The sequence below is a fragment of the Cibotium barometz genome, chromosome 5 (assembly GCF_041138505.1).
Source record: "Cibotium barometz isolate CiBa-2024 chromosome 5, ASM4113850v1, whole genome shotgun sequence".
NCBI lineage: Eukaryota > Viridiplantae > Streptophyta > Polypodiopsida > Cyatheales > Cibotiaceae > Cibotium > Cibotium barometz.
The window spans coordinates 47,183,290-47,192,448 of record NC_141050.1 but is presented as its reverse complement, the minus strand read 5'-3'; positions in this window follow the sequence as shown (position 1 = coordinate 47,192,448).

Below are 9,159 nucleotides of genomic sequence, written 5' to 3'. Positions count from 1 at the left end.
CTATGAAATACATTAAGAACTTTGAGATGAGGAGGTAAAAGAAGCTTGTAGGCTAAGTCACCTACTTTCATTGAATTCAGATATAACGCTCACAATATTTGGGGGATAACTTCTTATACTCCCCAAGAGATAAAGAACTTCTTTTGGGCCATACTCGAATGAAAACCAAAACCTTCGTATCCAAAACACCGATTTTCACTTCTGAACTCATTGTTCTGAATCCTTAAAACATGCGTGACTCTTGAGAAGTATTCTAGGGAGAGGGTCTTCCTTTTTTAAACAGAATCTTTCTTTTATTTTAGAGAGGGAATAATTATAAGATCAAAAAAAGAGATTCTTACTCCTGTATACCTCGAAGGCTAGGAAGGAATCTTACATTCTACCCCACTTAAAAAAGTGCGAGATCTCCTCATCTCGCCAGGTAGAGGACAACTCTTTTGCTTAAGATCCAATTTTATTCTGGGGTTCCTTATATTCTGGTCAACCCAACAGAATACTGGGATAAATATCCCTTAGAACTCATCATTAAATAACAATTCATTCAGATCATATCATTCATATCTTTAACATGATAATGGTCCATCAGACCGAAAAATTTCCTTCTGAACATTCCTCCACCACGGGAATTTCAGTTAAGTAAGTTCTCAATTTGACATCCCTTAATTTGATCATCCGTGTCAAGTATTAACAGTAGCAATTTGACAGCACAATCCACTAATCTCATAGTGATTTGCTGAAATCATTATCATCATTTATTATCACAGGGACTTGTCCCATTCATCCTCATTGTGGTTTTGCTCAGGTTATTATATTTCAACTAAATTTTAAAAATCATCATTTTTCAATCAGAATCCAAATCAATTCATCAGTTCTCAAACAAAATAAAAATCATACAACCACATTCGAAATCATCATCTGGATAACATTAACGCTTATAATTTCAAGTCTTAGATTTACTCGTATATACTACCGGTAAAGAGCTGCAGTTATACCCTCGGTATATACGGGTCGTCATAATACTTGGAACTATAAGGTAAATACCATCATGTCTAGGCCTCAAGCAAGTCAGGGTTCCATACAATTGCGGTACTTCCATTTGAAGACCCAATTACTAATTTATGAATTTTTAGATTGAATATCAATTTGTATGAATTATATCACACAATTACAACCCTTTTTATTCTTGATAAATTTTTTATATATTTGGCTTCTCGGTTGATCCTCATTAACCAAAAAGCTCTGATACCAACTGTGAGATCCCTGTTCCCACCGCGCAACGGATTCAGGGTACTAGCAACGGAAGTAGCACTTCTAGCGCGAGGCAGGGTCCCACACTCGGGGCCTCGTCCACGGATATCCGGACAAAAGAATAATCCGTCGGTTTTTCCAAAACCGAACCCGGAAAAACTTCCCTTATCCGGAAAGCACGCGCGATTCCTCCAGGATAACTTTTTACTCTAACGTAGTCAAGACCATTAGTGATCAAACTGATCCGACTACACCTATAAAGATACTCGGTCAGATCAGGGAAGAAACTTGCACTTGGATCATTGGGATCAACGCTTTTTTCCCCATCAAGAGGCACAGCCGTTGATTCCTATCCATAGAACAATTACTATCCGGGACTTACTTCATCTATCATAATAACAGAAATTGAGTCTCGATTTACGGATCCATCAGTCCAGCCAGTCCCATGGGTTAGCCAACCGCCCAACCACTGTAGTGATGGGATCCAATTAAGAATTTGGTTAGGTTTTGTCCCGGGTACCAAGGAAAAGAGTTCCAAGGCCCCCTAGCCGGAAGTTCATGCAAACATAAAACTAGTCACACCACTTACACACCCAATATGAAATTGCCTTTTTCTTAGCATCAGCTAACTTTAAAACAATCCTTTAATGAAACCATTATGTCACTGATGACAATCCTCATAGTCTCTGGTTGAATCCTTATTTCCAGTCATTCATTCATCGGTATACTTATGGCATCATTGGCAACCAGAATGCTCACCACCTGTTCACTCAGGGGCCTTTTCCATAGTTCCTAGCTCATAGTAACCGGCAATATATTCATATAACAGAATGGAATCTCCATGGAAGATCAGCAAGATCGACCCACAGATCCATATAAAAGAGCCATGGACTCATCCGTTGAGGACCAGCAAGGTCAATCAACCAGATCCATGCCCAGTTTCAGAAAACAACTCTTATTCCTTGTTCCAATATCTTCCACGACGCACGTGTAGGTATCTTTGGCGACGCACGTGTAGGTATCTTCGGCGACCCAGAGCCCGAGCACCGTATGGTCAGCACCCTCTAGGATCCTTCGCAGGTGACCTAGGGCTTCACTCATAGGCCGCTTTCTTGGTCCCTCATCCACAGTACCGGAAGCTCACCATTTAAATCGAACCGAGGCTGGTCAAGACCTCGGTCGACCTTGCTACGCGATACGTCCTCCATTGACTCTCCGTCAGCAGTTGCAACTTTAACAGTTAGGTCTCCACCTTAATCCACAAGACGGTCAAAATGCTTCCCCAGCATTCTTGACATGAAACAGTCATTTACAAATAGTCACAAAATACAGTTTCTAAATCGAACTCTCGTCTTTCCACATTATCCCTCCTTAATCCACATTACTTATTCCACATTCCATTCAATGTGTACTCATTCTCATCCATTTCCTCATATCGATGACACATTAATTCACATACACATTCACATTCACATCCATACATCCACATCTACATGCATACATCCATTTTTACATCCTCATTTATACATCCACATCCCATATCCACATTCATACATACACATCCATACATCCACATCCACATCCACATCCACATTCACATCCATATCCACATCCATACATCCACATCCACATGTATACATTCACTATCACGTCCTCATTCATACATCCACATCCACATACATACATACATCCACGCTGGATCAACACTTCTTTGACAGTTTTCCCTCCTGGTGCCATCTTAAAGTCAAGGATCCTTCCTTTCCAATGTTTGGCCAAGTCTTCAGATGCCTTTCCCTTCACTCGGTAGTGGCCTTGTTTTCTAGGCTGCATAGTGACCCAAGAGTACTTCCTGTATACTTGGGGAATCCATTCTTTGTTCTCGTCTTTTATGTTATACAACACAACAGATGAGATACTGCTCCTTGCTCGTTTCAGTCCACTTTCGGGTGCCACGATAGATTAACAGATGTATGAGAAAGAAGAAGTAGCAGAAAGTGGATGACTGGGCTAACCGCTTTTGTGGATCAAGGAGGGAAGAAGAAATGAGGGACGGTGTGTTCTTTTGGGCGCCAAAGATGTTTCGAGATTCAAAAGTGGAACCAAGTTGAGGGAATAACCAGGAGAATGTGTATCTATCTATTCCAAGCATTCAAGCTTCATTAGTTCTAGGGGTGGTGGAAAGAATTTTTTAGTGCTCCACGTCTAACACAGGAATGTGGAAAACATTCTTTTATTGTGTTAGTTTCTGACAAAAAAACGGTTTTAAATATTTTAAGACAAGGTGATGGTTTTTTTTAATATTTCATGAAGATAAGAGTTTCTCCACGTTTTGGGTGGGTTTGTACAGAGGTCCCACCACCAGTGAATCTCGTTTGTAGATTACATGTCACTCAATCTATGTGTCTATTATTATATTATTGTTGAAACAGCCCTCTTTTGAGTCCAGAATTTTCCTAATGCCAATTCACTGTTAGAGAGAAGATACAAATGGCAACCTAGGCTAAGATGGCTTCAATTGCATACACCTTTGCATGGGGATACTTTTGCCTTGGAGCCTTGCTTTCAAAATCATTCTCAGTCAATGAACAATGTAGTGAGTGGTAATTTTAAAACAGTATGTGGTCAATTGTTGTCGGGTGATAATGGGAAAGAAGCCTTCCACCAATGTGTGAAGTTTGCTATTCGAGATACTTTAAAGATGCATATTCACATTAGTCACACTTCAATTTTTGAGATAATTTAAAGTGATGGCCTTGATAGGGGATATATTGAAATCCCTAATTGCATGGTTTTGCTTATCTGAGCTATTAATGCAGCAACTTTATCATTTGGAAGTGGCTTTGGAATACAATCAAGTAAGCGCTTGATTTGGAAACTCATAGAATATACATCTTGGGCCTTATTGTAAGCGAGAGGACTTGTAGAAAAGCATTCAGGCGTAACATGTTTGCCACTTAGTCTTTGTCTATGGTCTTTCATGAAAAGATGTAGGGGGGAAGAGAGCTTGAGCTCTTGCAAGCACACACACACAATCACAAAACCCTAATAGAGAACACACAAGGTGAGAGGCTGAAAATCTTCTTCTTCTTCACTCAACAAGATGAGAGTACACATAATATGAAAGGTACTCAACCAATACATACACGGGTTCTCTATAGTGTGAACCTGACTAAATGAGCTGGCGCTATAACTATGCCAGTCTCTAGAATGGCTGTCACACAGCCTGTCATCCCACTGGCCGCATATCACCCAAGATCTCACCAACCATGCCAGTGGTGTAAGTGTGGGGCCTATCCCCCAGGTGGGTCATCATCAGTGGCCCCACCGCCTCACTAGACAAGCTTGATATCTCAACACTCCCCCTCGAGCTCAACTCCATCTCATGTACACCAAGCAAAGCCCTGAATCTGCGGAGCTTCTCTGTACCCAATGCTTTGGTGAAGATGTCAGCTACCTGATCCTCTATGCTGACATAAACAAGGTCAAGGTCTCCTGCCAAGACCTTCTCTCTGACGAAATGGTAGTGGACCTCTATATGCTTTGTGCGAGCATGAAAGATTGGGTTCCTGGCCAATTGTATACTACTAATGTTGTCACAGAAAATGACAACTTGTCTATCCCCACTGATAGACCCAAATCTGCAAGTAGCTTCCTCAACCAAGCTACCTCACATGCTGCCATAGCAGCTCCTCTGTACTCGGCCTCTGTACTCGATAGAGCAACCGTAGGCTGCTTCTTGCTGCTCCAAGTCACAGCAGCACTCCCCAAAGAAAACATGAATCCACTGATAGATCTTCTACCCATGAAATTCCCTCTTTAAGCCATTAAATTCCTATTTTCAAATAAATTTCTTAATTTTTTGCCTTAGAACCAAATATTAAAGTTAACTCATCCCATGCTTGTTTTGCCATGGTTTTAGAATCAATGTGATGAATAAGGTTAGTGCCCAAGTTCAATCCAATTAATGATAGTGCATGTTAATCTTTTTTCGTCCGATTCTCAATTGGATTAGCGAATGCATTTTCCTTAATAAATTTCCATATCTTCTTGTGCATAAGAAAATACTTCATTTGTGTGACCTTGGTGTGAAATCCTTCCCTAGAGAACTTCTCAACATTCGTGATAGTGCTTGATGCCATTGCAAAGATCTTACCGAAGTTTTGACTCTTGGCAGTGTATAATTTCTTACTAAAGTTTTGACTCTCACAGCAAGGTCTAATTGCTTACAAGAGTGACAATTTGAATGTTATTGCAAGTAGTTATGTGATCTTGTGAAATTTTCTCTAAGAGCTTCCCAAAACCCAACCAAGTGACAAATGATGAATGTTGATGCTTATACAAATCTAATAATAATACCCCAAAGATTTTAATTTTACTCTCAATTAAACCCAATTTTGACATTGAGGCTCGGGGGGTTCACTATAAGTAAACCCTATGTATGTGCATTCAAGACCTATTTTAAAAATCCCTTATCTATGAATTTTTCATGAATAAAACATACCCTCTTACTATTCAACCTGTGAATAGCCCCTTTAAATGGTACCCTTCTGTATGTAAAAAATGTGTAAAAAAGGGATTTTAAAAATCTCTTCTTTTGAACCCACGTTGTCGTGAAGTGTGCGGTACAGCCAGGAAAGTACGAAACTTCTAGCTGTGAGAGTGAATGTCAAATCCAACAAGGAAACCCACGCACAAAATTTCCCAAGGAGTATTGAACATCACTATTTCCATTGACAAATACATGTGTCAATTCACCTCAATACATCCTTGAATTCATCCCGATGATTGCACAGATTTGCATGAAATCCTTTGAACCATTCACATGTGGGCATAACAAGGCCTTCCAATTTTTCCAATATACATGTGACCAGTTACATCACATACATCAAGTGACACCAATACCATCATTTCAAGATGTTCTTTATCTCCTGAGAACCTGCTTTTAAATTCTAACATCTCACAAACAAAAGATGGCATATGGCATAACTATAACATGCTCATGAGATTTAGAAAACTCCATGGCTTGAATCCCAAAATCCGATCGAGTAGAAAGTAAAACCAACCTTCCGGAGCCTTAATGTGTTTTTGATGCTTTATTTCCACAATTCTCCAAGTCCCAAGAACTTCCCATTCTTCAAAACCTTTAAAGGTTTATAAAACATACGATTTTCCAAATCGTTGATTATAATATTCAAAATAAAAAAAAACCCACTTAACTGTGAGTAGAGCAAGGTGAGATTTTCATTGATTTTTCTCTATTCCTTCTATGGCAGCTTCGCTGCAGACCGCGGAAGACAAAATACAAGTATATGATGAAAATCCTATCACTGGATAGCACTCATTTTTCTCTACAATTCTAACTCCTACACGCCATAAACAGAAGCCGCCTCCTTGTAATTAAAAACTCTGGTCAAATGGACGCTGTTCCTCTTTTCTCAGAGATTTTTTTTTCTCTCTCTCACTCGCCGTCGTCGCCTCTGGTCTTTTCTCTTTTTCCCGCGGAGAACTCGGCGCCCCCCCACCACCTTTTGCAGCTATTCATGCGGGAATTTCCCATTAAAAAGGCTGCGCGCATTTCGCTTCCATGCTTTCTAGAAAAATCCCAAATAAAAGAAATGCATTTCCTTTTCCACGTATGCTGCTAGCCACGTATGCTGCTAGCCTTAGTGCTTTGTTTCTAACCTTAGCATTAAGGTTGCAAGGCATAACCTTAGCGCTAGTCCCATCTTTCACCACACTGTTCTTGTCTTTTAGGTATGATGTTCCCTTCTTTTTAATGGTCACAACAATATCCTCAAACACTTCAACATGGATTACTCTTTGTGTTCTTGTTGCTTCCAGAGGGTATATAAGAAGTTTCTTGTCTGGCCCCCACATGACATACATTCACCCATAAGGCATTTTAGCCGATGATACTTTGAATTCTCTGCTTTGGCACAAACACAAGATTCCCAAAGCATTCTCACACCTATGAAGACATGCTTACAAGCCCCATGTTTTCTATCTCCACATTAGATATACATAAGATACATGTACCTCTACATGATGATCCATGAAGTCCAAGTGCAGTTTTCTATCTCCACATTTCCCCCACATTCAATGAACTCTTCGGCACTGTGATGTTCATTAAATCTCCATTTCTCTTGACACCTTCATAGTTTATAAATCATCATATCGGCCCATGTGATTTATAGAATCCCCAATTGCTCATTCAAGTATTTCTCCATGCCTTCATAAATGCATTCCTTTGTGCATTGGTATGCCCTCATGCCATCATATATAACTGGATGCTTCTAACTTGCCCATGAGCTCTGAGTTACAGCAAAAACATCATCCTCCATACTCATATACAAAAACTCCTAGATCTGGCTCAGCCTCAGCTCGTCTTATTGAACCTCATTTACAATATGAACATATGTACATAGCATCATATAATGACTCGTCATGGCACATAACCTCATGCATCTGGATGTGTATTAGATGGCCTCACATGCACGGTTTCACATCATAGATGTGCCATGGCACGACATCCACCCCCTCTAAACCTGCACATCCTCTGGTATGTGCCAAATCATCATCAAGGTCCACATATAACTGGATGTCGTCTTCATCTTCTGCAGTTCCAGGAAGATTATCCTCTTCCTCTTCAATCATATCCATACTACCACTGTCAAGCTTCTCATCCTGAATCTCTTGTGAATCAAAAGGATCACCATCATGCCTTCTTTTAAATATCTTGATTCTTTTGCCAGCCACAAGATTCTTTACTTCTGTTCCATCAAGCTCACACAGAGTATACGTGGCATTTCCATGCACATGCTTGATAATGTAAGGGCCAAACCATCTTTTTGTAAATTTTCTTTGAACAGTGAATTGGTTATCAAGGCTACTGTCATACATTAGAACCCAATCACCTTCTTCAATAGGTTTTGGCCGGAGTCTGTGTCTACTATCAAATCTTTCTTTATTTTTCAACCTTGCATCTTTCAAGCGGGCTTTAGCAAGCTCTATATCTCCAGGCCTCCTCTCCAACTGTCTTATTCGCAATGCAAGGAGGTCATCTCTGCTCAATCCTTCGACCCAGGGCAATACATTCCAGGTTAGAATTACTTCCTTAACTGGCATCACTGGCTTCTGACCATACATCAATTCTGCAGGCATGTATCCTGTCACTGAGCTATGAGTTGTACGGTCAGCCCACAAGGCATATGGTAGCAGCTTTGGCCACTCTCGCATTCTTTCTCTGCATGCCTTAGCCAAAGCTTTAATGATTGGAGGATGTCCTCGCTCACTTTTCCCATTGCCCTCAGGATTGTAAGCACATGTTAGGGACAGTTTGATTCCAATTCTAGAGAAGAATTCCCTTGCTTCTTCAACATCTAGCTCACCCCTATCAGCTGTTATCTTCCCAACACAACCATACCGGCAGATCACATCTTCCAAGAGAAATTTGCATACTGTTTCTGTACTCTTTGTTCTAAGAGCACGCCCTTCTACCTGATTTGTCAAATCTTCTCTTGCAAGTGCTATATACCGCATCTGCCAAATTCCCAAAGGCATTGTGACTAGATCCACTACCCATTTGTAGTGCATGGCAGGCGGGTAGGTCGGTTGCAAGCCATCACGATGCCGCACATTTGAGTACATTTGGCATAGCATGCATGTTTCCACATATTGGGAAATATCCTTGTACATTCCTTTCCACCAATATTTTTGGTAAAGGTGGCCCACACACTTCTATGTCCAGCCCAGAGACTCTCATGGAATTCTTTCACAAGCTTTCCTTGAGTCTCTTTATCACATATGACTCTCTGTGGCATAGCATTCCTCTGCTTAGGATGCTTCCAGAGATACCCATCCTTTAGGAAATAACCATATGCTTTTCTGCGGATCCTCTTAAATTCTGAGTCA